The following is a 25662-nucleotide window of genomic DNA, read 5'->3' on the forward strand; positions in this document are numbered from 1 at the left end:
GGGCTTCACAGCTCGACTTACCCTACGTCGTGACACATGCTAATGATAATTGTGTGTGCATACTTTAATAGCTGCGATCATACCAGCACTAATGCCCCAGATCCATCAGAACTCCGTAGTTAAGCGTGCTTGGGCAAGATTAGTACTAGGATGGGTGACCTCCTGGGAAGTCCTCGTGTTGCAACTCCTTTTTTTTTAACGTTGTGCTTATCATCGTTCTTTAAACGATGTTATGTCGAATCGTTTAGCTAAAGCGAGCCTTAGTGAACTGATTGTAGGCAAGCTCCCACGGGACCCGCAGGGCTTCGCAGCTTGACCTACCCTACGTCGCGAGACATGCTTATGGTAATTGTGTGCACATACTTTAATAGGTGCGATCATACCAGCACTAATGCACCGGATCCCATCAGAACTCCGTAGTTAAGCGTGCTTGGGCGAAAGTGGTACGAGGATGGGTGACCCCCTGAGAAGTCCTCGTGTTGCACGCCTTTTTTTATTTTTTACGTCGTGCTTAACGTCGTTCTTTAAACGACGCTATCTCGAATAGTTTAGCTTGAGCGAGCCTTAATGACATGACTTTCGGCAGGCTCCTACGGGCCGCAGGGCTTAACAGCTCGACTTACCCTTTGTAGCGATACATGGTTATGATATTTGTGTGCACATACTTTAATAGGTGTGATCATACCAACACTAATGCACCCGATCCCACCAGAACTCCGTAGTTAAGCGTGCTTGGGCAAGAGTGGTACTAGGATGGGTGACCTCTTGGGAAGTCCTCGTGTTGTACCTTTTTTTTTACGTTGTGCTTACCCTCGTTCTTTAAACGACGCTATCTCGAATAGTTTAGCTATAGGGAGTCTTAATGAACTGATTTTCGGCAAGCTCCCACGGGCCCTGTAGGGCTTCGCAGCTCGACTTACCCTACGTCGCGATACATGCTTATGATAATTGTGTGCACATACTTTAATAGGTGCGATCATACCAGCACTAATGCACCAGATCCCACCAGAACTCCGTAGTAAAGCGTGCTTAGGCGAGAGTGGTACTATGATGGGTGACCTCCTGGGAAGTCCTTGTGCTGCACGTCTTTTTTTTTACGTCGTGCTTTCCCTCGTTCTTTAAACGACGCTATCTCGAATAATTTAGCTAAAGCGAGCCTTAATGACTTGACTTTCGGCAGGCTCCTACGGGGCCCGCAGGGCTTCGCAGCTCGACTTTCGCTATGTAGCGATACATGCTTATGACAATTGCATGCGCATACTTTTATAGGTGCGATCATACCAGCACTAATGCACCAGATCCAATCAAAACTCTGCAGTTAAGCGTACTTGGGCGATAGTAGTACTACGATGGGTGACCTCCTGGGAAGTCCTCGTGTTGCACCTCTTTTTTTTTTACGTCGTGCTTATCCTCGTTCTTTTAACAATGCTATCTCGAATAGTTTAGCTAAAGCGAGCCTTAATGACCTGACTTTCGGCAGGGTCCTACGAGGTCTGCAGGGCTTTGCAGCTCGACTTACCCTATATAGCGATACATGCTTATGATAATTGTGTGCACATACATTAATTGGCGTGATCATACCAGCAATAATGCACCGGATCCTACCAGAACTCTGTACTTAAACGTGCTTAGGCGAGAGTAGTACTAGGATGGGTTACTTCCAGGGAATTCCTTGTGTTGTACCATTTTTTTTACGTCGTGCTTACCCTCGTTCTTTAAACGACGCAATCTCAAATAGTTTGGCTAAAGCGAACCTTAATGACCTGACTTTCGGCAGGGTCCTACGAGGCCCGCAGGGTTTTGCAGCTCGACTTACCCTATGTAGGGATACATGCTAATGATAATTGTGTGCACATACTTTAATAGGTGTGATCATACCAGCACTAATGCACCAGATCCCACCAGAACTCCGTAGTTAAGCGTGCTTGGTCTAGAATTGTACTAGGATGGGTGACCTCCTGGGATGTCCTCGTGTTGTACTTTTTTTTTACGTCGTGCTTACCCTCGTTCTTTAAACGACGCTATCTCGAATAGTTTAGCTATATTGTGCCTTAATGAACTTATTTTCGGCAAGCTCCGACGAGCCCTACAGGGCTTCGCAGCTCGACTTACCCTACGTCGCGATACATGCTTATGGTAATTGTGTGCACATACTTTAATAGGTGTGATCATACCAGCACTAATGCACCGGATCCCACCAAAACTCCGTAGTTAAGCGTGCTTGGGCGAGAGTGGTACTAGGATGGGTGACCTACTGGGAAGTCCACGTGTTGCACCTCTTTTTTATTTTTAAGTCGTGCTTACCCTCGTTCTTTAAACGACGCTATCTCGAATAGTTTAGCTAAAGCGAGCCTTAATGACCTGACTTTCGACAGGCTCCTACGGGGCCCGCAGGGCTTCGCAGCTCGACTTACCCTATGTAGCGATACATGCTTACGACAATCGCATGCGCATACTTTAATAGGTGCGATCATACCAGCACTAATGCATCGGATCCCATCAGAACTCTGCAATTAAGCGTGCTTGGGCGAGAGTAGTACTACGATGGGTGACCCCTTGGAAATTCTCGTGTTGCACCTCTTTTTTTTTTTTACGTCGTGCTTACCCTCTTTCTTTTAACGATGCTATCTCGAATAGTTTAGGTAAAGCGACCCTTAATGACCTAACTTTCGGCAGGGTCCTACGAGGCCCGCAGGGCTTCGCAGCTCGACTTACCCTATGTAGCGATACATGCTTATGATAATTGTGTGCACATACATTAATTGGTGTGATCATACCAGCATTAATGCACCGGATCCCACAAGAACTCCGTAGTTAAACGCGCTTAGGCGGGAGTAGTACTAGGATAGGTTACCTCCAAGGAAGTCCTCGTGTTGTACCTTTTTTTTACGTCGTGGTTACCCTCGTTCTTTAAACGACGCTATCTCGAATAGTTTAGCTATAGTGAGCCTTAATGAACTGATTTTCGACAAGCTCCCACGGACCCTGCAGGGCTTCCCAGCTCGACTTACCCTATGTAGCGATACATTCATATGATAATAGTGTGCACATACATTAATTAGTGTGATCATACTAGCACTAATGCATCGGATCCCATCAGAACTCCGGAGTTAAGCGTGCGTGGGCGAGAGCGTTACTAGGATGGGTGACCTCCTCGGAATTCCTGGTGGAGCACCATTTTTCTTTTCTTTTTTTTTTTCGTCGTGCTTACCCTCGTTGTTTAAACGACGCAATGTTGAATAGTTTAGCTAAAGTGAGCCTTAATGACCTAATTTTTGGCAGGCTCCCACGGGCCCACAGGGCTTCACAGCTCAACTTACCCTACGTCGTGACACATGCTAATGATAATTGTGTGTGCATACTTTAATAGCTGCTATCATACCAGCACTAATGCCTCAGATCCCATAAGAACTCTGCAGTTAAGCGTGCTTGGGCAAGATTAGTACTAGGATGAGTGACCTCCTGGGAAGTCCTCGTGTTGCACCTCTTTTTTTTTTTAATGTCGTGCTTACCCTCGTTCTTTTACCGACGCTATCTCAAATCGTTTAGCTAAAGCGAGCCTTAGTGAACTGATTTTAGGCAAGCTCCCACGGGACCCGCAGGGCTTCGCAGCTCGACCTACCCTACGTCGCGAGACATGCTTATGATAATTGTATGCACATACTTTAATAGGTGCGATCATACTAGAACTAATGCACCGGATCCCATCAGAACTCCGTAGTTAAGCGTGCTTGGGCAAGAGTAGTACTTGGATGGGTGACCACCTGAGAAGTCCTCGTGTTGCACCTCTTTTTTTTTTTTATGTCGTGCTTACCCTCGTTCTTTAAACGATGCTATCTCGAATAGTTTAGCTAAAGCGAGCCTTAGTGAACTTATTTTCGGCAAGCTCCCACGGGACCCGCAGGGCTTCGCAGCTCGACTTACCCTACGTAGCGAGACATGCTTATGATAATTGTGTGCCCATACTTTAATAGGTGCGATAAAACCAGCACTAATGCACCGGATCCCACTAGAACTCCGTAGTTAAGTGTGCTTGGGCGAGAGTGGTACGAGGATGGGTGACCTCCTGAGAAGTCCTCGTGTTGCACCTCTTTTTTTTTTACGTCGTGCTTATCGTCGTTCTTTAAACGATGCTATCTCGAATAGTTTAGCTAAAGCGGGTCTTAATGACATGACTTTCGGTAGGCTCCTACGGGGTCCGCAGGGCTTCGCAGCTCGACTTACCCTATGTAGCGATACATGCTTATGATAATTGTGTGCACATACTTTAATAGGTGTGATCATACCAGCACTAATGCACCGGATCCCACCAGAACTCCGTAGTTAAGCGTGCTTGGGCAAGAGTGGTACTAGGATGGGTGACCTCCTGGGAAGTCCTCGTATTGTACCATTTTTTTTACATCGTGCTTACCCTCGTTCTTTAAACGACGCTATCTCGAATAGTTTAGCTATAGTGAGTCTTAACGAACTGATTTTCGGCAAGCTCCCACGGGCCCTGCAGGGCTTCGCAACTCGACTTACCCTACGTCGAGATACACGCTTATGATAATTGTGTGCACATACTTTAATAGGTGCGATCATACCAACACTAATGCCCCAGATCCCACCAGAACTCCGTAGTTAAGGGTGCTTGGGCGAGAGTGGTACTAGGATGGGTGACCTCCAGGGAAGTCCTCGTGTTGTACCCTTTTTTTTTTTACGTCGTGCTTACCCTCGTTCTTTAAATGACGCAATCTCAAATAGTTTAGCTAAAGCGAACCTTAATGACCTGACTTTCGGCAGGGTCCTACGAGGCCCGCAGGGTTTCGCAGCTTGACTTACCCTATGTAGGGATACATGCTTATGATAATTGTGTGCACATACTTTAATAGGTGTGATCATACCAGCACTAATGCACCGAATCCCACCAGAACTCCGTAGTTAAGCGTGCTTGGGCTGGAGTTATACTAGGATGGGTGACCTCCTGGGAAGTCCTTGTGTTGTATTTTTTTTTTACGTCGTGCTTACTCTCGTTCTTTAAACGACGCTATCTCGAATAGTTTAGCTATATTTAGCCTTAATAAACTGATTTTCGGCAAGCCCCCACGAGCCCTGCAGGGCTTCGCAGCTCGACTTACCCTACGTCGCGATACATGCTTATGATAATTGTGTGCACATACTATAATATGTGCGATCATACCAGCACTAATGCACCGGATCCCACGAGAACTCCGTAGTTAAGCATGCTTGGGCGAGAGTGGTACTACGATGGGTGACCTCCTGGGAAGTCCTCTTGTTGCACCTCTTTTTCTTTTAAGTCGTGCTTACCCTCGTTCTTTAAACGACGCTATATCGAATAGTTTAGCTAATGCGAGCCTTAATGACCTGACTTTTGGCAGGCTCCTACGGGGCCCGCAGGGCTTCGCAGCTCGACTTACCCTATATAGCGATACATGCTTATGACAATTGCATGCGCATACTTTAATAGGTGCGATCATACCAACACTAATGCACCGGATCCCATCAGAACTCTGCAGTTAAGCGTGCTTGGACGAGAGTAGTACTACGATGGGTGACCTCCTGGGAAGTCCTTGTGTTGCACCTCTTTTTTTTTTACGTCGTGCTTACCCTCGTTCTTTTAATGATGCTATCTCGAATAGTTTTGCTATAGTGAGCCTTAATGAACTGATTTTCGGCAGGCTCCCACGGGCCCTGCAGGGCTTTGCAGCTCGACTTACCCTATGTAGCGATACATTCTTATGATAATAGTGTGCACATACATCAATTAGTGTGATCATACTAGAACTAATGCATCGGATCCCATCAGAACTCCGGAGTTAAGCGTGCGTGGGCGAGAGCGGTACTAGGATGGGTGACCTCCTGGGAAGTCCTCGTGTTGCACCTTTTTTTTCTTTACGTCATGCTTACCCTCGTTCTTTAAATGACGCTATCTCGAATCAGTTAACTAAAGTGAGCCTTAATGACCTGACTTTTGGCAGGCTTCTATGGGGCCCGCAGGGCTTCGAAGCTCGACTTACCCTTTGTCGCGATACATGCTTATGATGATTGTGTGAACATACCTTAATAGGTGTGACCTTACTAGCACTAATGCACTGGACCCCACCAGAACTCCGTGGTTAAGCGTGCTTGGGCGAGAGTAGTAATAGGATGGCTGACCTCCTCGGAAGTCCTCGTGTTGCACCATTTTTTTTTACGTCGTGCTTACCCTTGTTCTTTAAACGACGCTATCTTGAATAGTTTAGCTAAAACGAGCCTTAATGACCTGATTTTCGGGAGGCTCTAATGGGCCCCGCAGGGATTCGTAGCTCGACTTAAACTATGTCGGGACACATGCTTATGATAATTGTGTGCAAATACTTTAATAGGTGCGATTATACCAGCACTAATGCACCGGATCCCATCAGAAATCCGCAGTTAACCGTGTTTGGGCGACAGTAGTACAAGGATGGGTGAACTCCTGGGAAGTCCTCGTGTTGCACCTCTTTTTTTTTACGTCGTGCTTACCTTCGTTCTTTGACCGACGCTATCTGGAATAGTTTACCTAAAGCGAGATTTAATGACTTGATTTTCGGCAGGCTACCACGGACATCGCAAGGCTTCGCAGATCGACTTACCCTATGTCGCGATACAAACTTATGATAATTGTGTGCGCATACTTTAATAGGTGCGATCATACCAGCACTAATGCACCGGATCCCATGAGAACTCCGCAGTTAGGCGTGCTTGGGCGAGAGTGGTACTAGGATGGGTGACCTCCTGGGAAGTCCTCGTGTTGTACCTTTTTTTTTATGTCGTGCTTACCCTCATTCTTTAAACGACGCTATCTCTAATAGTTTAGCTATAGCGAGCCTTAATGAACTGATTTTCGGCAAGCTCCCACGGGCCCTGCGCGGCTTCGCCGCTCGACTTACCCTACGTCGCGATACATGCTTATGATAATTGTATGCACATACTTTAATAGGTGTGATCATACCAGCACTTAATGCACCGGATTCCACCAGAACTCCATAGTTAAGCGTGCTTGGGCTAGAGTAGTACTAGGATGGGTGACCCCTTGGGAAGTCTTCGTGTTGTGCCCTTTTTTTTACGTCGTGCTTACCCTCGTTCTTTAAACGATGCTATCTCTAATAGTTTAGCTATAGTGAGCCTTAATGAACTGATTTTTGCCAAGCTCCCACGGGCCCTGCAGGACTTTGCAGCTCGACTTACCCTACGTCGCGAGACATTTTTATGATAATTGTGTGCGCATACTTTAATAGATGCGATCATACCAGCACTAATGCACCGGATCCAATCAGAACACCGTTGTTAAGCGTGCCTGGGCGAGAGTAGTACTAAGATTGGTGACCTCCTGGGAAGTCCTCGTGTTGCACCTCTTTTTTTTTACGTCGTGCTTACCCTCGTTCATTTAACGTCGCTATCCCGAATAGTTTAGCTAAAGCAAGCCTTAATGACCTGACTTTCAGTAGGGTCCTACGACGCCCGCAGGGCTTCGCAGCTCGACTTACCCTATGTAGCGATACATGCTTATGATAATTTTGTGCACATACATTAATTGGTGTGATCATACCAGCACTAATGCACCGGATCCCACTAGAACTCCGTAGTTAAACGTGCTTAGGCGAGAGTAGTACTAGGATGGGTTACCTCCATGGAAGTCCTCGTGTTGCACCTCTTTTTTTTTGACGTCGTGCTTACCCTCGTTCTTTAAACGATGTTATCTCGAATAGTTTAGCTATAGTGAGCCTTAATGAACTGATTTTCGGCAGGCTCCCACGGGCCCTTCAGGGCTTCGTAGCTCGACTTACCCTTCGTCGCGATACATGCTTATGATAATTGTGTTCAAATACTTTAATAGGTGCGATCATACCAGCACTAATGCACCGGATCCCATGAGAACTCCGCAGTTAAGCGTGCTTGAGCGAGAGTGGTACTATGATGGGTGACCTCCTGGGAAGTCCTCGTGTTGCACCTCTTTTTTTTTAACGTCGTACTTACCCTCATTTTTTAAACGACACTATCTTGAATAGTTTAGCTAAAGCGAGCCTTAATGACCTGACTTTTGGCAGGCTCCTACGGGGCCCGTAGGGTTTCGCAACTCGACTTACCCTATGTACCGATACATGCTTATGATATTTGTGTGCATATACTTTAATAGGTGTGATCATTCCAACACTAATGCACCGGATCCAACCAGAACTCCGTAGTTAAGCATGCTTGGGCTAGAGTAGTACTAGGATGGGTGACCTCCTGGGAAATCTTCGTGTTGTACCTTTTTTTTACGTGTGCATACCCCCATTCTTTAAACGACGCTATCTTGAATAGTGTAGATATAGCGAGCCTTAATGAACTGATTTTCGGCAAGCTCCCACGGGCCCTGCACGGCTTCGCCGCTCGACTTACCCTACGTCGCGAGACATTCTTATGATAATTGTGTGTTCATAATTTAATAGATGCGATCATACCAGGACTAATGGACCGGATCCAATCAGAACGCCGCAGTTAAGCATCCTTGGACGAAAGTAGTACTAAGATTGGTGACCTCCTAGGAAGTCCTCGTGTTGCACCTCTTTAAATGACGCTAACTCGAATATTTTACCTAAAGTAAGCCTTAATGAACTGATTCTCGACAGGCTCCCACGGACCCAGCAGGGCTTCCCAACTACACTTACCCTATGTCGCGACACATGCTTATGATAATTGTGTGCGCATACTTTAGTAGGCGCAATCATACTAACACTAATGCACCGGATCCCATCAGAACTCCGCAATTAAGAGTGCGTGGGCGGGAGCGGTACTAGGATGGGTGACCTCCTGGGAAGACCTCGTGTTGCACCTTTTTTTTCTTTACGTCGTGCTTACCCTCGTTCTTTAAATGACGCTATCTCGAATCAGTTAGCTAAAGTGAGACTTATTGACCTGACTTTCGGTAGGCTCCTGCAGGGCCCGCAGCGCTTCGCAGCAAGACATACCCTTTGTCGCGATACATGCTTATGATGATTCTGTGCACATACTTTAATAGGTGTGATCATACCAGCACTAACGCACCGGATCCCACCAGAACTCCGTAGTTAAGCGTGCTTGGGCGAAAGTAGTACTAGGATGGGTGACCTGCTCGGAAATCCTCGTGTTGCACCTTATTTTTTTTACGTCGTGCTTACCCTCGTTCTTTGGACGACGTTATCTGGAATAGTTTACCTAAAGCGAGACTTAATGACCTGATTTTTGGCAGGCTACCACGGGCCCCGCAGGGCTTCGCATCTCGACTTACCTACGTCGTTAGACATGCTTATGATAATTGTGTGAGCATACTTTAATAGGTGCGATTATGCTGGCACTAATGCATCGGATCCCATCAGAACTCCGCAGTTAAGCATGCTTAGGCGAGAGTAGTACTAGGATGGGTGACCTCCTCGGAATTCCCCGTGGAGCACCACTTTTCTTTTTTTTTTTTTACGTCGTGCTTTCCCTCGTTATTTAAACGACGCAATCTTGAATAGTTTAGCTAAAGTGAGCCTTAATGACCTGATTTTCGGCAGGCTACCACGGGCCCACAGGGCTTCACAGCTCGACTTACCCTACGTCGTGACACATGCTAATGATAATTGTGTGTGCATACTTTAATAGCTGCGATCATACCAGCACTAATGCCCCAGATCCATCAGAACTCCGCAGTTAAGCGTGCTTGGGCAAGATTAGTACTAGGATGGGTGACCTCCTGGGAAGTCCTCGTGTTGAAACTCCTTTTTTTTTTTAACGTTGTGCTTATCATCGTTCTTTAAACGATGTTATGTCGAATCGTTTAGCTAAAGCGAGCCTTAGTGAACTGATTGTAGGCAAGCTCCCACGGGACCCGTAGGGCTTCGTAGCTTGACCTACCCTACGTCGCGAGACATGCTTATGATATTTGTGTGCACATACTTTAATAGGTGTGATCATACCAGCACTAATGCACCGGATCCCACCAGAACTCCGTAGTTAAGCGTGCTTGGGCGAGAGTGGTACTAGGATGGGTGACCTCTTGGGAAGTCCTCGTGTTGTACCTCTTTTTTTACGTTTTGCTTACCCTCGTTCTTTAAACGACGCTATCTCGAATAGTTTAGCTATAGTGAGTCTTAATGAACTGATTTTCGGCAAACTCCCACGGGCCCTGCAGGGCTTCGCAGCTCGACTTACCCTACGTCGCGATACATGCTTATGATAATTGTGTGCACATACTTTAATAGGTGCGATCATACCAGCACTAATGCACCGGATCCCACCAGAACTCCGTAGTTAAGCGTGCTTAGGCGAGAGTGGTACTAGGATGGGTGACCTCCTAAGAAGTCCTCGTGCTGCACCTCCTTTTTTTTATGTCGTGCTTTCCCTCGTTCTTTAAACGATGCTATCTCGAATAATTTAGCTAAAGCGAGCCTTAATGACTTGACTTTCGGCAGGCTCCTACGGGGCCCGCAGGGCTTCGCAGCTCGACTTTCGCTATGTAGCGATACATGCTTATGACAATTGCATGCACATACTTTTATGGGTGCGATCATACCAGCACTAATGCATCGGATCCAATCAAAACTCTGCAGTTAAGCGTGCTTGGGCGAGAGTAGTACTACGATGGGTGACCCTGGGATGTCCTCGTGTTGCACCTCTTTTTTTTTTACGTCGTGCTTACCCTCGTTCTTTTAACAATGCTATCTCGAATAGTTTAGCTAAAGCGACCCTTAATGACCTGACTTTCGGCAGGGTCCTACGAGGTCCACAGGGCTTTGCAGCTCGACTTACCTTATATAGCGATACATGCTTATGATAATTGTGTGCACATACATTAATTGGCGTGATCATACCAGCAATAATGCACCGGATCCTACCAGAACTCCGTACTTAAACGTGCTTAGGCGAGAGTAGTACTAAGATGGGTTACCTCCAGGGAAGTCCTCGTGTTGTACCATTTTTTTTTACGTCGTGCTTACCCTCGTTCTTTAAACGACGCAATCTCAAATATTTTGGCTAAAGCGAACCTTAATGACCTGACTTTCGGCAGAGTCCTACGAGGCCCGCAGGGTTTTGCAGCTCGACTTACCCTATGTAGGGATACATGCTAATGATAATTGTGTGCACATACTTTAGTAGGTGTGATCATACCAGCACTAATGCACCAGATCCCACCAGAACTCCGTAGTTAAGCGTGCTTGGTCTAGACTTGTACTAGGATGGGTGACCTCCTGGGAAGTCCTCGTGTTGTACTTTTTTTTTACGTCGTGCTTACCCTCGTTCTTTAAACGACGCTATCTCGAATAGTTTAGCTATATTGAGCCTTAATGAACTGATTTTCGGCAAGCTCCCACGAGCCCTACAGGGCTTCGCAGCTCGACTTACCCTACGTCGCGATACATGCTTATGATAATTGTGTGCACATACTTTAATAGGTGTGATCATACCAGCACTAATGCACCGGATCCCACAAAACTCCGTAGTTAAGCGTGCTTGGGCGAGAGTGGTACTAAGATGGGTGACCTATTGGGAAGTCCTCGTGTTGCACCTCTTTTTTTTTTAAGTCGTGCTTACCCTCGTTCTTTAAACGACGCTATCTCGAATAGTTTAGCTAAAGCGAGCCTTAATGACCTGACTTTCGACAGGCTCCTACGGGGCCCGCAGGGCTTCGCAGCTCGACTTACCCTATGTAGCGATACATGCTTAGGACAATTGCATGCGCATACTTTAATAGGTGCGATCATACCAGCACTAATGCACCGGATCCCACCAAAACTCCGTAGTTAAGCGTGCTTGGGCGAGAGTAGTACTAGGAAGGGTGACCTTATGGGAAATCCTCGTGTTGCACCTCTTTTTTTTCACGTTGTCCTTACCCTCGTTCTTTAAACGACGCTATCTCGAATATATTAGCTAAAGCGAGCCATAATGACTTGACTTTCGGCAGGCTCCTACGGGGCCTGCAGGGCTTCGCAGCTCGACTTACACTATGTAGCGATACATGCTTATGACAATTGCATGCACATACTTTAATAGGTGGGATCATACGATCAATAATGCACCGGATCCCATCAGAACTCTGCAGTTAAACGTGCTTGGGCGAGAGTAGTACTAGGATGGGTGACCTCCTGAGAAGTCCTCTTGTTGCACCTCTTTTTTTTTTACGTCGTGCTAACCCTCGTTCTTTTAACGACGATATCTCGAATAGTTTAGCTAAAGCGAGCCTTAATGACCAGACTATCGGCAGGGTCCTACGAGGCCCGCAGTGCTTCGCAGCTCGACTTACCCTATGTAGCGATACATGCTTATGATAATTATGTGCACATACTTTAATTCGCGTGATCATACCAGCAATAATGCACCGGATCCCACCAGAACTCCATAGTTAAACGTTCTTAGGCGAGAGTAGTACTAGGATGGGTTACCTCCAGGGAATTCCTCGTGTTGTACCTTTTTTTTACGTCGTGCTTACCCTCGTTCTTGAAACGACGCTATCTCGAATAGTTTAGCTAAAGCGAGTCTTAATGACCTGACTATCGGCAGGGTCCTACGAGGCCTGCAGGGTTCGCAGCTCGACTTAACCTATGAAGGGATACATGCTTATGATAATTGTGTACACATACATTAATTTGTTTGATCATACCAGCACAAATGCACTGGATACCACCAGAACTCCGTAGTTAAACGTGCTTAGGCGAGAGTAGTACTAGGATGGGTTACCTCCAAGGAAGTCCTCATGTTGTACCTTTTTTTTTTACGTCATGCTTACCCTTGTTCTTTAAACGACGCTATCTCAAATAGTTTAGCTACAGTGAGCCTTAATGAACTGATTTTCAGCAAGCTCCCACGGGCCCTGCAGGGCTTCGTAGCTCGACTTACCCTACGTCGCGATACATGCTTATGATAATTGTGTGCACATACTTTAATAAGTGCGATCATACCAGCACTAATGCACCGGATCCCACCAGAACTCCGTAGTTAAGCGTGCTTGGGCGAGAGTGGTACTAGGATGGGTGACCTCCTCGGAATAACTCGTGTAGCACCACTATTTTTTTACGTCGTGCTTACCCTCGTTCTTTAAACGATGCTATCTCGAATAGTTTATCTAAAGTGAGCCTTAATGATCTGATTTTCGGGAAGCTCCCATGGGCTCTGTAGGGCTTCGCAGCTCGACTTACCCTACGTCGCGAGACATGCTAATGATAATTGTGTGCATATACTTTAATAGGTGCGATCACACCAGCACTAATGCCCCGGATCCCATCAGAACTTCGCAGTTAAGCGTGCTTGGGTGAGAGTAGTACTACGATGCGCGACCTCCTGAGAAGTCCTCGTGTTGCACCTTTTTTTATGTCGTGCTTACCTTCGTTCTTTAAACGACGCTATCTCGAATGGTTTAGCTAAAGCGAGCCTTAATGAACTGATTTTTGGCAAGCTCCCACGGGCCCGCAGGGCTTCGCAGCTCGACTTACCCTACGTCGTGAGACATGCTTATGATAATTGTGTGCGCATACTTTAATAGGTGCGATCATGCCGGCACTATTGCACCGGATCCTATCAGAACTCCGCAGTTAGGCGTGCTTGGGCAAGAGTAGTACTAGGATGGGTGACCTCGGAATTCCTTGTGTTGCACTACTTTTCTTTTTTTTTTTACGTCGTGCTTACCCTCGTTCTTTAAACGACGCTATCTCGAATAGTTTAGCTAAAGCGGGCCTTAATGACCTGACTTTCGGCAGGCTCCTATGGGGCCGACAGGGCTTCGTAGCTCGACTAACCCTATGTAGCGATACATGCTTATGATAATTGTGTGCATATACTTTAATAAGTGTGATCATACCTGCAATAATGCATCAGATCCCATCAGAACTCCGCAGTTAAGCATGCTTGGGCGAGAGTAGTACTAGGATGGGTGACCTCCTCGGAATTCCTCGTGGAGCACCACTTTTCTTTTTTTTTTTTTTTACGTCGTGCTTACCCTCATTTTTTAAATGACGCAATCTTGAATAGTTTAGCTAAAGTGAGCCTTAATGACCTGATTTTCACTAGGCTCCTACGGGCCCACAAGGTTTCACAGCTCGACTTACCCTACGTCGTGACACATGCTAATGATAATTGTGTGTGAATACTTTAAAAGCTACGATCATACCAGCACTAATTCCCAGGATCCCATCAGAACTCCGCAGTTAAGCGTACTTGGGCAAGAGTTGTACTAGGATGGGTGATCTCCTGGGAAGTCCTCGTGTTGCACCTCTTTTTTTTTAACGCCGTGCTTAACCTCGTTCTTTAAATGACGCTATCTCGAATAGTTTAGCTAAAGCGAGCCTTAGCGAACTGATTTTAGGCAAGCTCCCACGGGACCCGCAGGGTTTCGCAGCTCGACCGACCCTAAGTCGCGAAACATGCTTATGATAATTGTGTGCACATACTTTAATAGGTGCGATCATACCAGCACTAATGCACCGGATCCTATTAGAACTCCGAAGTTTAGCGTGCTTGGGCAAAAGTAGTACTAGGATGGGTGACCTCCTGAGAAGTCCTCGTGTTGCACCTCTTTTTTTTTTTACGTCGTGCTTACCCTCGTTCTTTAAACGACGCTATCTCTAATAGTTTAGCTAAAGCGAGCCTTAATGACCTGACTTTCAGCAGGCTCCTACGGAGCCCGCAGGGCTTCGTAGCTCGACTTACCCTATGTAGCGATACACGCTTATGATAATTGTGTGCACATACTTTAATAGGTGTGATCATACCAGCACTTATGCACTGCATCCCACCAGAACTCCGTAGTTAAGCGTGCTTGGGCGAGAGTGGTACAAGAATGGGTGACCTCATGAGAATTCCTCGTGTTGTACCTTTTTTTTTACGTCGTGCTTACCCTCGTTCTTTACACGACGCTATCTCGAATAGTTTAGCTATAGTGAGTCTTAATGAACTGATTTTCGGCAAGCTCCCACGGACCCTGCAGGGCTTCGCAGCTCGACTTACCCTACGTCGCGATACATGCTTATGATAATTGTGTGCACATACTTTAATAGGTGCGATCATACGAGCACTAATGCACCGGATCCCACCAGAACTCCGTAGTTAAGCGTGCTTGGGCGAGATTAGTACTAGGATGGGTGACCTCCTGGGAAGTCCTCGTGTTGCACCTCTTTTGTTTTTACGTCGTGCTTACCCTCATTCTTTTAACGACGATATCTCGAATAGTTTAGCTAAAGCTAGCCTTAATGACCTAACTATCGGCAGGGTCCTACGAGGACCGCAGGGCTTCGCAGCTCGACTTACCCTATGTAGCGATACATGCTTATGATAATTGCGTGTACATACTTTAATTGGCGTGATCATACCAGTAATAATGCACCGGATCCCACCAGAACTCCATAGTTAAACGTGCTTAGGCGAGAGTAGTACTAGGATGGGTTACCTCCAGGGAATTCCTCGTGTTGTGCCTTTTTTTTTACGTCGTGCTTACCCTCGTTCTTGAAACGACGCTATCTCGAATAGTTTAGCTAAAGCGAGCCTTAATGACCTGACTATCGGCAAGCTCCCATGGGTCCTGCAGGGCTTCGCAGCTCGATTTACCCTACGTTGCAATATATGCTTATGATAATTGTGTGCACAAACTTTAATAGGTGCGATCATACGAGCACTAATGCACCAGATCCCATTAGAACTCTGCAGTTAAGCGTGCTTGGGCGAGAGTAGTACTACGATGGATGACCTCCTGGGAAGTCCTCGTGTTGCACCTCTTTTTTTTTACGTCATGCTTACCCTTGTTCTTTAAACAACGCTATCTTGAATAGTTTAGCTAAAGCGAGCCTTAATGACCTGACTTTTCGCAGGCTCCTACGGGGCCCGCAGGGCTTCGCAGCTCGACTTACCCTATGTAGCGATACATGCTTATGATAATTGGCTACACATACTTTAATAGGTGTGATCATAACAGCACTAATACACCGGGTCCCACCAGAACTCTGTAGTTAAGCGTGCTTGGGCTAGAGTAGTACTAGGATGGGTGACCTCCTTGGAAGTTCTCGTGTTGTGCCTTTTTTTTTTACGTCGTACTTACCCTCGTTCTTTAAACGACGCTATCTCGAATAGTTTAGCTATACTGAGCCTTAATGAACTGATTTTTGGCAAGATCCCACGGGCCCTGCAGGGCTTCGCAGCTCGACTTGCCCTACGTCGCGATAGATGCTTATGATAATTGCGTGCACATATCTTAATAGGTGCGATCATACCAACACTAATGCACCGGATCCCACCAGAACTCCGTAGTTAAACGTGCTTAGGTGAGAGTAGTACTAGGATGGGTTACCTCCAGCGAAGTCCTTGTGTTGTACCTTTTTTTACGTCGTGCTTACCCTCGTTCCTTAAACGATGCTATCTCGAATAGTTTAGCTAAAGCGACCCTTAACGACCTGACTTTCGGCAGGCTCCTACGGGGCCCACAAGGCTTCGCAGCTCGACTTACCCTATGTAACGATACACGCTTATGACAATTGCATGCGCATATTTTAATAGGTGCGATCATACCAGCACTAATGCACCGAATCCCATCAGAACTCTGCAGTGATGCGTGCTTGGCCGAGAGTAGTACTACGATGGGTGACCTCCTGGGAAGTCCTCGTGTTGCCCCCCTTTTTTTTTACGCCGTGCTTTCTCTCGTTCTTTCAACGATGCTATCTCGAATAGTTTAGCTAAAGCGACCCTTAATGACCTGACTTTCGGCAGGGTCCTACGAGGCCCGCAGGGCTTCGCAGCTCGACTTACCTTATGTAGCGATACATGCTTATGATAATTGTGTGCACATACATTAATTGGTGTGAGCATACCAGCATTAATGCACCAGATCCCACAAGAACTCCGTAGTTAAACGCGCTTAGGCGGGAGTAGTACTAGGATGGGTTACCTCCAGGGAAGTCCTCGTGTTGTACCTTTTTTTTTTACGTCGTACTTACCCTCGTTCTTTAAACGACGCTATCTCGAATAGTTTAGCCATAGTGAGCCTTAATGAACTGATTTTCGGCAAGCTCCCACGGGCCCTGCAGGGCTTCGCAGCTCGACTTACCCTATGTAGCGATACATGCTTATGATAATTGTGTGCACATACATTAATTAGTGTAATCATACTAGCACTAATGCATCGGATCCCATCAGAACTCTGGAGATAAGCGTGCGTGGGCGAGAGTGGTACTAGGATGGGTGACCTCCTGGGAAGTCCTCGTGTTACACCTTTTTTTTTCTTTACGTCGTGCTTTCCCTTGTTCTTTAAATGATGCTATCTCGAATCAGTTAACTAAAGTGAGCCTTAATGACCTGACTTTTGGCAGGCTCCTACGGGGCCCGCAGGGCTTCGCAGCTCGGCTTACCCTTTGTCGCGATACATGCTTATGATGATTGTGTGCACATACTTTAATAGGTGTGACCATACCAACACTAATGCACTGGATCCCACCAGAACTCCATAGTTAGGCGTCTTTGGGCGAGAGTAGTACTAGGATGGGTGACCTCCTCGAAAGTCCTCGTGTTGCACCACTTTTTTTTTTACGTCGTGCTTACCCTCGTTCTTTAAACGATGCTATCTTGAATAGTTTAGCTAAAGCGAGCCTTAATGACCTGATTTTCGGGGGGCTCTAATGGGCCCCGCAGGGATTCGTAGCTCGACTTAACCTATGTAGGGACACATGCTTATGATAATTGTGTGCAAATACTTTAATAGGTGCGATCATACCAGCACTAATGCACCGGATCCCATTAGAAATCCGCGGTTAACCGTGTCTGGGCGAGAGTAGTACTAGGATGGGTGAACTCCTGGGAAGTCTTCCTGTTGCACCTCTTTTTTTTTTACGTCGTGCTTACCCTCGTTCTTTGAACGACGTTATCTAGAATAGTTTACCAAAAGCGAGATTTAATTACCTGATTTTCGGTAGGCTACCACGGGCCCCGCAAGGCTTCGCAGCTCGACTTACCCTATGTCGCGACACTAATTTATGATAATTGTGTGCGCATACTTTAATACGTGCGATCATACCAGCACTAATGCACTGGATCCCATGAGAACTCCGCAATTAAGCGTGCTTGGGCGAGGGTGGTACAAGGATAGGTGACCTCCTGGGAAGTCCTCGTGTTGTACCTTTTTTTTTACGTCGTGCTTACCCTCGTTCTTTAAATGATGCTATCTCTAATAGTTTAGCTATAGTGAGCCTTAATGAACTGATTTTCGCTAAGCTCCCACGGGCCCTGCAGGGCTTTGCAGCTCGACATACCCTACGTCGCGAGACATTCTTATGATAATTGTGTGCGCATACTTTAATAGATGCGATCATATCAGCACTAATGCACCGGATCCAATCAGAACTCCGCAGTTAAGCGTGCTTGGGCGAGAGTGGTAGTAAGATTGGTGACCACCTAGGAAGTCCTCGTGTTGCACCTCTTTTTTTATGTCGTACTTACCCTCGTTCTTTAAACGACGCTATCTCGAATAGTTTACCTAAAGCGAGATTTAATGACCTGATTTTTGGCAGGCTCTTACGGGGCCCGCAGGGTTTTGAGCTCGACTTACCCTATTTACCGATACATGCTTATGATAATTATGTGCATATACTTTAATAGGTGTGATCATACCAGCACTAACGCACGAGATCCCACCAGAACTCCATAGTTAAGCGTGCTTGGGCTAGAGTAGTACTGGGATGGGTGACCTCCTGGGAAATCCTCCTGTTGTACCTTTTTTTTTTACATCGTGCTTACCCCCATTCTTTAAACGACGCTATCTCTAATAGTTTAGCTATAGCGATCCTTAATGAACTGATTTTCGGCAAGCTCCCACGGGCCCTGCACGGCTTCGCCGCTCGACTTACCCTACGTCGCGATACATGCTTATGATAATTGTGTGCACATACTTTAATAGCTGTGATCATACCAGCACTTATGCCCCGGATTCCACCAGAACTCCGTAGTTAAGCGTGCTTGGACTAGAGTAGTACTAGGATGGGTGATCCCCTAGGAAGTCTTCGTGTTGTACCTTTTTTTTTACGTCGTGCGTACCCTCGTTCTTTAAACGATGCTATCTCTAATAGTTTAGCTATTGTGAGCCTTAATGAACTGATTTTCGCCAAGCTCCCACTGGCCCTGCAGGGCTTTGCAGCTCGACTTACCCTACGTCGCGAGACATTCTTATGATAATTGTGTGCCCATACTTTAATAGATGCGATCATACCAGCACTAATGCACAAGATCCAATCATAACGCCGCAGTTAAGCGTGCTTGGACGAGAGTGGTACTAAGATTGGTGACCTCCTAGGAAGTCCTCGTGTTTGGTATGCGAGATTGTTACACTGAGGTCGTAAAATTTGTTGTTCGTTCTCTCCCTGGCATGGCGCCAATAACTGGTGCACAATACCATGGTCCAAACATAACTTCACAACTTCGCACAACTAACCAGCAAGTGCACTGGGTCGTCCAAGTAATAAAACCTTACGTGAGTAAGGGTCGATCCCACAGAGATTGTTGGTATGAAGCAAGCTATGGTCATCTTGTAAATCTCAGTCAGGCGGATATCAAATGGTTATGGAGTTTTCGAATAGTAATAATAAATAAATAGAAAATAAAGATAGAAATACTTATGTAATTCATTGGTGAGAATTTCAGATAAGTATATAGAGATGCTTTCGTTCCTCTGAACCTCTGCTTTTCTGCTGTCTTCATCCAATCTTTCCTACTCCTTTCCATGGCAAACTTTATGTAAGGGCATCACCGTCGTCAATGGCTACATCTCATCCTCTCTGTGAAAATGGTTCGATGCGCTGTCACTGCATGGCTAATCATCTGGAGGCATCACCGTTGTCAATGGCTACATCCCATCCTCTCTGTGAAAATGGTCCGATGTGCTATCACTGCATGGCTAATCATCTGGAGGTTCTCGATCATACTGGAATAGGATTTACTATCCTTTTGCGTCTGTCACTACGCCCAGCACTCGCGAGTTTGAAGTTCGTCACAGTCATTCAATCCCTGAATCCTACTCGGAATACCACAGACAAGGTTTAGACTTTCCGGATTCTCATGAATGCCGCCATCAATCTAGCTTATACCACGAAGATTCTAATTAAGAGATCCAAGAGATAATCATCCAATCTAAGGTGGAACGGAAGTGGTTGTCAGGCACGCGTTCGTTTGGGAATGATGATGATTGTCACGTTCATCACATTCATATTAAATTGCGAATGAATATCTTAGAAGCGGAATAAGTTGAATTGAATAGAGAAACTGTAGTACTTTGCATTAATTCGTGAGGAACAGCAGAGCTCCACACCTTAATCTATGGTGTGTAGAAACTCTACCGTTGAAAATACATAAGTGATAAGGTCCAGGCATGGCCGAATGGCCAGCCCCAAACGTGATCAATATAATCCAAAGTTGAACTAAAAATCATAAGATGTCTAATACAATAGTAAAAAGTCTTATTTATACTAAACTAGTTACTAGGGTTTACAGAAGTAAGTAAATGATGTAGAAATCCACTTCTGGGGCCCACTTGGTGTGTGCTTGGGCTGAGCTTGAAGTTTACACGTGGATAGGTCATTCTTGGAGTTGAACGCCAGTTTGTAACGTGTTTCTGGCGTTCAACTCTGGTTTGTGACGTGTTTCTGGCGTTTAACTCTAGATTGCAGCGTAGAACTAGCGTTCAATGCCCTTTTGCGTCATCTAAACTCAGGCAAAGTATGGACTATTATATATTGCTGGAAAGCCCTAGATGTCTAATTTCTAACGCCATTGAGAGCGTGCCATTTGGAGTTTTGTAGCTCCAGAAAATCCACTTTGAGTGCAGGGAGGTCAGAATCCAACAGCATCAGCAGTCCTTCTTCTACCTCTGAATCTGATTTTTGCTCAAGTTCCTCAATTTCAGCCAGAAAATACCTGAAATCACAGAAAAACACACAAACTCATAGTAAAGTCCAGAAATGTGAATTTAACATAAAAACTAATGAAAACATCCCTTAAAATAACTAGATCCTACTAAAAACATACTAAAAACAATGCCAAAAAGCGTATAAATTATCCGCTCATCACAATACCAAACTTAAATTGTTGCTTGTCCCCAAGCAACTGAAAATCAAATAGGATAAAAAGAAGAGAATATACTATAAATTCCAAAATATCAATGAAACATAGCTCCAATCAGATGAGCGAGACTTGTAGCTTTTGCCTCTTGAATAGTTTTGGCATCTCACTTTATCCATTGAGGTTCAGAATAATTGGCATCTATAGGAACTCAGAGTTCAGATAGTGTTATTGATTCTCCTAGTTCAGTATGTTGATTCTTGAACACAGCTACTTTATGAGTCTTGGCCGTGGCCCTAAGCACTTTGTTTTCTAGTATTACCTCCGGATACATAAATGCCACAGACACATAATTGGGTGAACCTTTTCAGATTGTGACTCAGCTTTGCTAAAGTCCCAAATTAGAGGTGTCCAGGGTTCTTAAGCACACTCTTCTTTTGCTTTGGACCTTGACTTTAACCGCTCAGTCTCAAGTTTTCACTTGACACCTTCACGCCATAAGCACATGGTTAGGGACAGCTTGGTTTAGCCGCTTAGGCCAGGATTTTATTCCTTTAGGCCCTCCTATCCACTGATGCTCAAAGCCTTGGGATCCTTTTTATTTACCCTTGCCTTTTGGTTTTAAGGGTTATTGGCTTTTTCCTCTTGCCTTTTGGTTTTAAGAGCTTTTGGCTTTTTTTGCTTGCTTTTTCTCTTTTTTATTTTTTTTTTGCCATTTTTTTCTTTCTTTTTTTTTCTGCAAGCTTTGTATTCACTGCTTTTTCTTGCTTCAAGAATCATTTTTATTATTTTTCAGATTATCAAATAACATCTCTCCTGTTCATCATTCTTTCAAGAGCCAACATATTTAACATTCTAAAACACCAACTTCAAAAGACATATGCACTGTTCAAGCATTCATTCAGAAAACAAAAAGTATTGTCTCCACATCAAAATAATTAAACTAAGTTCAAGGATAAATTCAAAACTCATGTACTTCTTGTTCTTTTGTAATTAAAACATTTTTCCATTTAAGAGAGGTGATGGATTCATATTCACTACTTTAAGGCATAGACACTTAGACACTAATGATCATGTAATAAAGACACAAACATAGATAAACATTTAACATAAGAAAATGAAAAACAGAAAATTTAAGAACAAGGAATGAGTCCACCTTAGTGATGGTGGTGTTTTCTCCTTGAAGAACCAATGATGTCCTTGAGCTCTTCTATGTCTCTTCCTTGTCTTTGTTGCTCCTCCCTCATTGCTCTTTGATCTTCTCTAATTTCATGAAGGATGATGGAGTGCTCTTGATGTTCCACCCTTAGTTGCTCCCAATAATTGTGTGGAGGAAAATGTATCCCCTGAGATATCTCAGGGATCTCTTGATTTGCAGTCAAATGTTCTACCACTGAGCTATAGACCCTTGATGGAAGCTTTTGTCTTCTCTTTTCTCTTTCTAGAGGTTTTTCTGGCCTTAGGTGCCATCAATGGTTATGGAAAAACAAAAAAGCTATGCTTTTACCACACCAAACTTAGAATATTGCTCGCCCTCGAGCAAAAGAAGAAAGAATAGTAAAAGAAGAAGAAGATATGGAGGTGAGTTGATGGTTTGAATTTGAGTAGGTGGGTGTAGGTGGTTTGTATGATGGTTTTAGGGGAGTAATGGATGTGAGTGGTGAAGGGTTCTTGGGAATGGGTGATATAGGATTATGAGGACACTACAAGAAAAACACCCATTCAAGTACACTTGAAAAGTGTAGCCAAAACCAAAAAAAAAATGATGCCTTAGGAAAAGGCTACGCTTTTTCTGTAGCGATTATATGTGTTTCTACGCTTTCTGTAGCAAAGGCTACGCTTCTCGCCTTTGAGAATAGGGTACGCTTTTTAAGTGATGCTGTTCATGACCTAAGGCTACGCTTTTCAGCACTAATGGTTACCATAATACTAAAGAATAGGCTACACTTTTCAGAGCTACTGCATCACTTTATAAAAGTAGCAAATAGTATACCTATAGCTACTCTATATAAGTGTAGCCTTTTGTCCCTCATTTTTTTTTAAAATTTCTGTTTATATATATATATATAATATATATATATATATAAACAGAAATTTCTAACAATTTTTTTATCTAAACTCTAATATTTGAGAATATAATTATATATATAATCCTGTATTGTTAATTAAATTAGTTAATTATTATAAAATAAAAATGTATACATATATAATAATACCTTACAATAATCTTTAAACAATAAAAATTATACTGAAACAAAATATAAGTATACAATGAACCAAAAATATTGGAATGATCATAATTTTGAGCATTCATACATCTCAAACTAAAATAAGTATACTCATATAATGCACTTAGAGTTTACTACTAATAAACTAAGAAAAATCAAAATATTATATCATATAAATGTATCTTAGCTTCTAATAAAAGACATCATCATCAACCATACATCTTTCAGTTTCCACCTTTGTCAATAAACCATCATGATAAGCATCTCAATCTTCATTCACATCTTCAGAATTATCCTGCATAATTATATAGAAAAATAATTATAATTTGAAAAAGTACAAGAAGAAAAAAGTAGTTAACAGATTAATAACACATACAATATCCGAAGGCATAAGATAATTGAAACTACTCTAATTTTCATATCACCAAAGTCTTTTGCTTTAAAATAACAATCACATTCAGGGGGATACTATAAATCACCATAAAGGACAACTAAAAAATGGACTAACACAACTTCATACTAAATGGGAACTAAAATCAGAAAAATCAGAAAACCAAAACCAGAAAAATCAGAAAAACCAGAAAAATTACAACTTTCACCCTGATAACAATAATATTAAAATTACATAATGAAAAAACAAAACCAAAAAAACCAAATCACAGCTTCCATCTTCTTCAATTTCAGTTCAAATTAAAAAAATATGGCATCCTCCTAAGTTCTAACAAATAAAAATTTTAAACTCAAAATCCTAATTAACAATTAACAATATGTAAACAAATATTAGGGAATAAGAAAAAACTGGTCATACCATATTTATGTTTGGAATATGTGTTGATCCATGAGCGCTATTTGCATCAATTGGAGAGTGTTGAGCATCTTGTAACAAGGCTTCAATTTCTTCCGGCCTCATTCCAGGTTCAGATCGCTGAACTAGTAACTTAATCATGTTTCGCAATCCATGAAGGTCAGCCTCTTGGTGCTGCTGTTTGGCCTTCATGTCTCCAAGTTCAGCCTTCAAAGATGTGACTTCCTCCTGGTGTTGTTGCTTGAGTTCAGAAATTTCTGCATGCTTTTTTAAGTCACGTCGTGTAATAGATCTTCCATAGCACCTAACCCGACCTGGTTGTTCTTTTCCAAATAAAGACTCAAAAGCTTCCTCATCTGTTTCACCAGCAGCTTGCCGATTTTGGAATTCATCCTAATTAAAAGAAACATTTGACATAGAATTAGTTACCGTATCCTAAATTTGATTTATAATCATTAGTAATTCAATGAATTCTCATACAATTGCATCTTGTGTTTCCTGATCAACTTCCTTCCTTTTCCGACTTGTTCGAGTAGCAAGGAACATTTCAAACCTTTTTGGTTCCTCATTTGTTTCCTTTGTCGCGCGCTATAAAATAAAGCCTTAAATAAGTAAGTCTATAACAACATAACTAAAATTAACTAAACAAATCCCAGCACAAATATGAAATAAGTATACCAGAGCCACTCGTACTCTTCCGAAATTGATTGGCCCCATGCGATGTGGAAACTTTTGCTGTTCTTTATGTTTCTTATTTTTTTCACTTATTGACTATAATTGAATAAAAGGTTAGCATATAGAAACAGAGAACAATATAATTAAATTTTGCTTCGGCAAACAAAATTACAGCAACCAGAATAGTAGCAGGTATAATTGCACAGAATAGAATTGCAGAAAACAAAATTGCACAAAACAGAACTATAGAAAATAGAATTGCAGCAACTTAAATTACAGCAAACAAAGTAGCCAAAAATAGAAATGTAAATACAGAAATTCAGAAGTTCAGAATTGAACTGGCAGCAATATATCCTAAAAAAATTCAATTCAGTTCAAGAACCTACATCAGAATGGATATGTGTTTGTACAGCATGAGAGAGGACAGATTCCAACATTATCAATTGAAATTTCATTATTTTGCTTATGTCTTAACAAACAATAATATATTTGCAATTAAAGTACCAACTATTTTACCTGGATTGTAGGATGACTCCAATAATAGATCAATTTTATGAATTGACTTTCTGGAACTTGTGTCGGTCGATTTTTCACCATATCTTCGATGGTATCAAAGGGAACAAAGTGCTTCTGCTTAATCTTTCCCTTGAACCGCTTCCAAGCATCCCGAATTGCTTGGATCACCCACTTTTCTCCACTGTCTGGGAGGATAAACTTGGTCTGCATGATATCAACAGTGTTATATGCACCTTGCTATATTTAAAATAATCAACATTTAATAATAATAGAAGAGTCTTACATTAACATATTTCCACATGAATTTCTTAGCTTTAGGAGTTACAACATGCCAGCTAGTGTACAAAAGACTCACAAATCTTTTATTTCTCCCAATTGTTCCTACGAAACTAGTTA

At 43.7% G+C, this 25662-nt stretch overlaps 38 non-coding genes and 26 pseudogenes across 38 annotated transcripts; all 64 read left to right on the plus strand.

The window, feature by feature from the left end:
* The first annotated feature begins 69 nt into the window (after positions 1-69).
* LOC112759299 (5S ribosomal RNA) lies at positions 70-187 on the plus strand. The gene has a single exon (XR_003180072.1). It is a non-coding gene; the product is annotated as a 5S ribosomal RNA (ribosomal RNA).
* Positions 188-369: 182 nt separating this feature from the next.
* On the plus strand, positions 370-488 carry LOC112762199 (5S ribosomal RNA). The gene has a single exon (XR_003182547.1). It is a non-coding gene; the product is annotated as a 5S ribosomal RNA (ribosomal RNA).
* A 183-nt stretch (positions 489-671) lies between these two features.
* LOC112759510 (5S ribosomal RNA) lies at positions 672-790 on the plus strand. Its single transcript, XR_003180247.1, has one exon. It is a non-coding gene; the product is annotated as a 5S ribosomal RNA (ribosomal RNA).
* A 178-nt stretch (positions 791-968) lies between these two features.
* LOC112759435 (5S ribosomal RNA) lies at positions 969-1087 on the plus strand. Its single transcript, XR_003180186.1, has one exon. It is a non-coding gene; the product is annotated as a 5S ribosomal RNA (ribosomal RNA).
* A 180-nt stretch (positions 1088-1267) lies between these two features.
* On the plus strand, positions 1268-1386 carry LOC112759282 (5S ribosomal RNA). Its single transcript, XR_003180055.1, has one exon. It is a non-coding gene; the product is annotated as a 5S ribosomal RNA (ribosomal RNA).
* A 181-nt stretch (positions 1387-1567) lies between these two features.
* LOC112759807 (5S ribosomal RNA) lies at positions 1568-1686 on the plus strand (annotated as a pseudogene).
* Positions 1687-1864: 178 nt separating this feature from the next.
* On the plus strand, positions 1865-1983 carry LOC112759610 (5S ribosomal RNA; annotated as a pseudogene).
* Positions 1984-2160: 177 nt separating this feature from the next.
* Positions 2161-2279, plus strand: LOC112762165 (5S ribosomal RNA). The gene has a single exon (XR_003182515.1). It is a non-coding gene; the product is annotated as a 5S ribosomal RNA (ribosomal RNA).
* Positions 2280-2462: 183 nt separating this feature from the next.
* On the plus strand, positions 2463-2580 carry LOC112762248 (5S ribosomal RNA). Its single transcript, XR_003182593.1, has one exon. It is a non-coding gene; the product is annotated as a 5S ribosomal RNA (ribosomal RNA).
* Positions 2581-2763: 183 nt separating this feature from the next.
* Positions 2764-2882, plus strand: LOC112759735 (5S ribosomal RNA; annotated as a pseudogene).
* A 177-nt stretch (positions 2883-3059) lies between these two features.
* Positions 3060-3178, plus strand: LOC112759768 (5S ribosomal RNA; annotated as a pseudogene).
* Positions 3179-3368: 190 nt separating this feature from the next.
* LOC112759480 (5S ribosomal RNA) lies at positions 3369-3487 on the plus strand. The gene has a single exon (XR_003180223.1). It is a non-coding gene; the product is annotated as a 5S ribosomal RNA (ribosomal RNA).
* Positions 3488-3670: 183 nt separating this feature from the next.
* On the plus strand, positions 3671-3789 carry LOC112761557 (5S ribosomal RNA). Its single transcript, XR_003181947.1, has one exon. It is a non-coding gene; the product is annotated as a 5S ribosomal RNA (ribosomal RNA).
* A 183-nt stretch (positions 3790-3972) lies between these two features.
* LOC112762282 (5S ribosomal RNA) lies at positions 3973-4091 on the plus strand. Its single transcript, XR_003182624.1, has one exon. It is a non-coding gene; the product is annotated as a 5S ribosomal RNA (ribosomal RNA).
* Positions 4092-4272: 181 nt separating this feature from the next.
* LOC112762280 (5S ribosomal RNA) lies at positions 4273-4391 on the plus strand. The gene has a single exon (XR_003182622.1). It is a non-coding gene; the product is annotated as a 5S ribosomal RNA (ribosomal RNA).
* A 178-nt stretch (positions 4392-4569) lies between these two features.
* Positions 4570-4688, plus strand: LOC112759499 (5S ribosomal RNA). The gene has a single exon (XR_003180238.1). It is a non-coding gene; the product is annotated as a 5S ribosomal RNA (ribosomal RNA).
* Positions 4689-4869: 181 nt separating this feature from the next.
* Positions 4870-4988, plus strand: LOC112759505 (5S ribosomal RNA). The gene has a single exon (XR_003180244.1). It is a non-coding gene; the product is annotated as a 5S ribosomal RNA (ribosomal RNA).
* A 177-nt stretch (positions 4989-5165) lies between these two features.
* On the plus strand, positions 5166-5284 carry LOC112759322 (5S ribosomal RNA). The gene has a single exon (XR_003180093.1). It is a non-coding gene; the product is annotated as a 5S ribosomal RNA (ribosomal RNA).
* Positions 5285-5465: 181 nt separating this feature from the next.
* On the plus strand, positions 5466-5584 carry LOC112761711 (5S ribosomal RNA). Its single transcript, XR_003182092.1, has one exon. It is a non-coding gene; the product is annotated as a 5S ribosomal RNA (ribosomal RNA).
* Positions 5585-5765: 181 nt separating this feature from the next.
* Positions 5766-5884, plus strand: LOC112759448 (5S ribosomal RNA). Its single transcript, XR_003180198.1, has one exon. It is a non-coding gene; the product is annotated as a 5S ribosomal RNA (ribosomal RNA).
* Positions 5885-6065: 181 nt separating this feature from the next.
* On the plus strand, positions 6066-6184 carry LOC112759722 (5S ribosomal RNA; annotated as a pseudogene).
* Positions 6185-6363: 179 nt separating this feature from the next.
* On the plus strand, positions 6364-6482 carry LOC112759562 (5S ribosomal RNA; annotated as a pseudogene).
* Positions 6483-6662: 180 nt separating this feature from the next.
* On the plus strand, positions 6663-6781 carry LOC112762109 (5S ribosomal RNA). Its single transcript, XR_003182463.1, has one exon. It is a non-coding gene; the product is annotated as a 5S ribosomal RNA (ribosomal RNA).
* Positions 6782-6959: 178 nt separating this feature from the next.
* On the plus strand, positions 6960-7079 carry LOC112759699 (5S ribosomal RNA; annotated as a pseudogene).
* Positions 7080-7257: 178 nt separating this feature from the next.
* On the plus strand, positions 7258-7376 carry LOC112759431 (5S ribosomal RNA). Its single transcript, XR_003180183.1, has one exon. It is a non-coding gene; the product is annotated as a 5S ribosomal RNA (ribosomal RNA).
* A 180-nt stretch (positions 7377-7556) lies between these two features.
* Positions 7557-7675, plus strand: LOC112759311 (5S ribosomal RNA). Its single transcript, XR_003180082.1, has one exon. It is a non-coding gene; the product is annotated as a 5S ribosomal RNA (ribosomal RNA).
* Positions 7676-7856: 181 nt separating this feature from the next.
* Positions 7857-7975, plus strand: LOC112761079 (5S ribosomal RNA). The gene has a single exon (XR_003181491.1). It is a non-coding gene; the product is annotated as a 5S ribosomal RNA (ribosomal RNA).
* Positions 7976-8156: 181 nt separating this feature from the next.
* Positions 8157-8275, plus strand: LOC112759680 (5S ribosomal RNA; annotated as a pseudogene).
* Positions 8276-8451: 176 nt separating this feature from the next.
* Positions 8452-8570, plus strand: LOC112759763 (5S ribosomal RNA; annotated as a pseudogene).
* A 150-nt stretch (positions 8571-8720) lies between these two features.
* Positions 8721-8839, plus strand: LOC112759343 (5S ribosomal RNA). Its single transcript, XR_003180112.1, has one exon. It is a non-coding gene; the product is annotated as a 5S ribosomal RNA (ribosomal RNA).
* A 181-nt stretch (positions 8840-9020) lies between these two features.
* LOC112762212 (5S ribosomal RNA) lies at positions 9021-9139 on the plus strand. The gene has a single exon (XR_003182559.1). It is a non-coding gene; the product is annotated as a 5S ribosomal RNA (ribosomal RNA).
* A 179-nt stretch (positions 9140-9318) lies between these two features.
* On the plus strand, positions 9319-9437 carry LOC112759527 (5S ribosomal RNA). Its single transcript, XR_003180263.1, has one exon. It is a non-coding gene; the product is annotated as a 5S ribosomal RNA (ribosomal RNA).
* A 188-nt stretch (positions 9438-9625) lies between these two features.
* Positions 9626-9743, plus strand: LOC112759543 (5S ribosomal RNA; annotated as a pseudogene).
* Positions 9744-9927: 184 nt separating this feature from the next.
* Positions 9928-10046, plus strand: LOC112761603 (5S ribosomal RNA). The gene has a single exon (XR_003181991.1). It is a non-coding gene; the product is annotated as a 5S ribosomal RNA (ribosomal RNA).
* Positions 10047-10224: 178 nt separating this feature from the next.
* Positions 10225-10343, plus strand: LOC112762257 (5S ribosomal RNA). The gene has a single exon (XR_003182600.1). It is a non-coding gene; the product is annotated as a 5S ribosomal RNA (ribosomal RNA).
* A 180-nt stretch (positions 10344-10523) lies between these two features.
* LOC112759674 (5S ribosomal RNA) lies at positions 10524-10640 on the plus strand (annotated as a pseudogene).
* Positions 10641-10821: 181 nt separating this feature from the next.
* LOC112759755 (5S ribosomal RNA) lies at positions 10822-10940 on the plus strand (annotated as a pseudogene).
* A 179-nt stretch (positions 10941-11119) lies between these two features.
* Positions 11120-11238, plus strand: LOC112759442 (5S ribosomal RNA). Its single transcript, XR_003180193.1, has one exon. It is a non-coding gene; the product is annotated as a 5S ribosomal RNA (ribosomal RNA).
* A 177-nt stretch (positions 11239-11415) lies between these two features.
* Positions 11416-11533, plus strand: LOC112759350 (5S ribosomal RNA). Its single transcript, XR_003180117.1, has one exon. It is a non-coding gene; the product is annotated as a 5S ribosomal RNA (ribosomal RNA).
* A 181-nt stretch (positions 11534-11714) lies between these two features.
* On the plus strand, positions 11715-11833 carry LOC112762125 (5S ribosomal RNA). The gene has a single exon (XR_003182478.1). It is a non-coding gene; the product is annotated as a 5S ribosomal RNA (ribosomal RNA).
* Positions 11834-12013: 180 nt separating this feature from the next.
* Positions 12014-12132, plus strand: LOC112759592 (5S ribosomal RNA; annotated as a pseudogene).
* Positions 12133-12313: 181 nt separating this feature from the next.
* Positions 12314-12432, plus strand: LOC112759783 (5S ribosomal RNA; annotated as a pseudogene).
* Positions 12433-12608: 176 nt separating this feature from the next.
* On the plus strand, positions 12609-12727 carry LOC112759799 (5S ribosomal RNA; annotated as a pseudogene).
* A 179-nt stretch (positions 12728-12906) lies between these two features.
* LOC112759278 (5S ribosomal RNA) lies at positions 12907-13025 on the plus strand. Its single transcript, XR_003180051.1, has one exon. It is a non-coding gene; the product is annotated as a 5S ribosomal RNA (ribosomal RNA).
* A 180-nt stretch (positions 13026-13205) lies between these two features.
* Positions 13206-13324, plus strand: LOC112759326 (5S ribosomal RNA). Its single transcript, XR_003180097.1, has one exon. It is a non-coding gene; the product is annotated as a 5S ribosomal RNA (ribosomal RNA).
* A 175-nt stretch (positions 13325-13499) lies between these two features.
* Positions 13500-13615, plus strand: LOC112759580 (5S ribosomal RNA; annotated as a pseudogene).
* Positions 13616-13802: 187 nt separating this feature from the next.
* On the plus strand, positions 13803-13921 carry LOC112759595 (5S ribosomal RNA; annotated as a pseudogene).
* A 190-nt stretch (positions 13922-14111) lies between these two features.
* On the plus strand, positions 14112-14230 carry LOC112759643 (5S ribosomal RNA; annotated as a pseudogene).
* A 181-nt stretch (positions 14231-14411) lies between these two features.
* LOC112762204 (5S ribosomal RNA) lies at positions 14412-14530 on the plus strand. The gene has a single exon (XR_003182552.1). It is a non-coding gene; the product is annotated as a 5S ribosomal RNA (ribosomal RNA).
* A 182-nt stretch (positions 14531-14712) lies between these two features.
* On the plus strand, positions 14713-14831 carry LOC112759574 (5S ribosomal RNA; annotated as a pseudogene).
* A 178-nt stretch (positions 14832-15009) lies between these two features.
* On the plus strand, positions 15010-15128 carry LOC112760667 (5S ribosomal RNA). The gene has a single exon (XR_003181097.1). It is a non-coding gene; the product is annotated as a 5S ribosomal RNA (ribosomal RNA).
* A 181-nt stretch (positions 15129-15309) lies between these two features.
* Positions 15310-15428, plus strand: LOC112759659 (5S ribosomal RNA; annotated as a pseudogene).
* A 178-nt stretch (positions 15429-15606) lies between these two features.
* Positions 15607-15725, plus strand: LOC112761275 (5S ribosomal RNA). The gene has a single exon (XR_003181677.1). It is a non-coding gene; the product is annotated as a 5S ribosomal RNA (ribosomal RNA).
* Positions 15726-15905: 180 nt separating this feature from the next.
* Positions 15906-16024, plus strand: LOC112759590 (5S ribosomal RNA; annotated as a pseudogene).
* A 179-nt stretch (positions 16025-16203) lies between these two features.
* LOC112759615 (5S ribosomal RNA) lies at positions 16204-16322 on the plus strand (annotated as a pseudogene).
* A 176-nt stretch (positions 16323-16498) lies between these two features.
* LOC112759489 (5S ribosomal RNA) lies at positions 16499-16617 on the plus strand. Its single transcript, XR_003180230.1, has one exon. It is a non-coding gene; the product is annotated as a 5S ribosomal RNA (ribosomal RNA).
* A 180-nt stretch (positions 16618-16797) lies between these two features.
* On the plus strand, positions 16798-16916 carry LOC112759733 (5S ribosomal RNA; annotated as a pseudogene).
* A 179-nt stretch (positions 16917-17095) lies between these two features.
* On the plus strand, positions 17096-17214 carry LOC112759472 (5S ribosomal RNA). Its single transcript, XR_003180215.1, has one exon. It is a non-coding gene; the product is annotated as a 5S ribosomal RNA (ribosomal RNA).
* A 182-nt stretch (positions 17215-17396) lies between these two features.
* Positions 17397-17515, plus strand: LOC112759501 (5S ribosomal RNA). Its single transcript, XR_003180240.1, has one exon. It is a non-coding gene; the product is annotated as a 5S ribosomal RNA (ribosomal RNA).
* A 181-nt stretch (positions 17516-17696) lies between these two features.
* LOC112759639 (5S ribosomal RNA) lies at positions 17697-17815 on the plus strand (annotated as a pseudogene).
* Positions 17816-17996: 181 nt separating this feature from the next.
* Positions 17997-18115, plus strand: LOC112759488 (5S ribosomal RNA). Its single transcript, XR_003180229.1, has one exon. It is a non-coding gene; the product is annotated as a 5S ribosomal RNA (ribosomal RNA).
* A 178-nt stretch (positions 18116-18293) lies between these two features.
* Positions 18294-18412, plus strand: LOC112759495 (5S ribosomal RNA). Its single transcript, XR_003180236.1, has one exon. It is a non-coding gene; the product is annotated as a 5S ribosomal RNA (ribosomal RNA).
* Positions 18413-18589: 177 nt separating this feature from the next.
* LOC112759582 (5S ribosomal RNA) lies at positions 18590-18708 on the plus strand (annotated as a pseudogene).
* Positions 18709-18887: 179 nt separating this feature from the next.
* Positions 18888-19006, plus strand: LOC112759723 (5S ribosomal RNA; annotated as a pseudogene).
* The last annotated feature ends 6656 nt before the right edge of the window (positions 19007-25662 follow it).

This window comes from Arachis hypogaea, chromosome 16 (assembly GCF_003086295.3).
Source record: "Arachis hypogaea cultivar Tifrunner chromosome 16, arahy.Tifrunner.gnm2.J5K5, whole genome shotgun sequence".
Lineage (NCBI taxonomy): Eukaryota > Viridiplantae > Streptophyta > Magnoliopsida > Fabales > Fabaceae > Arachis > Arachis hypogaea.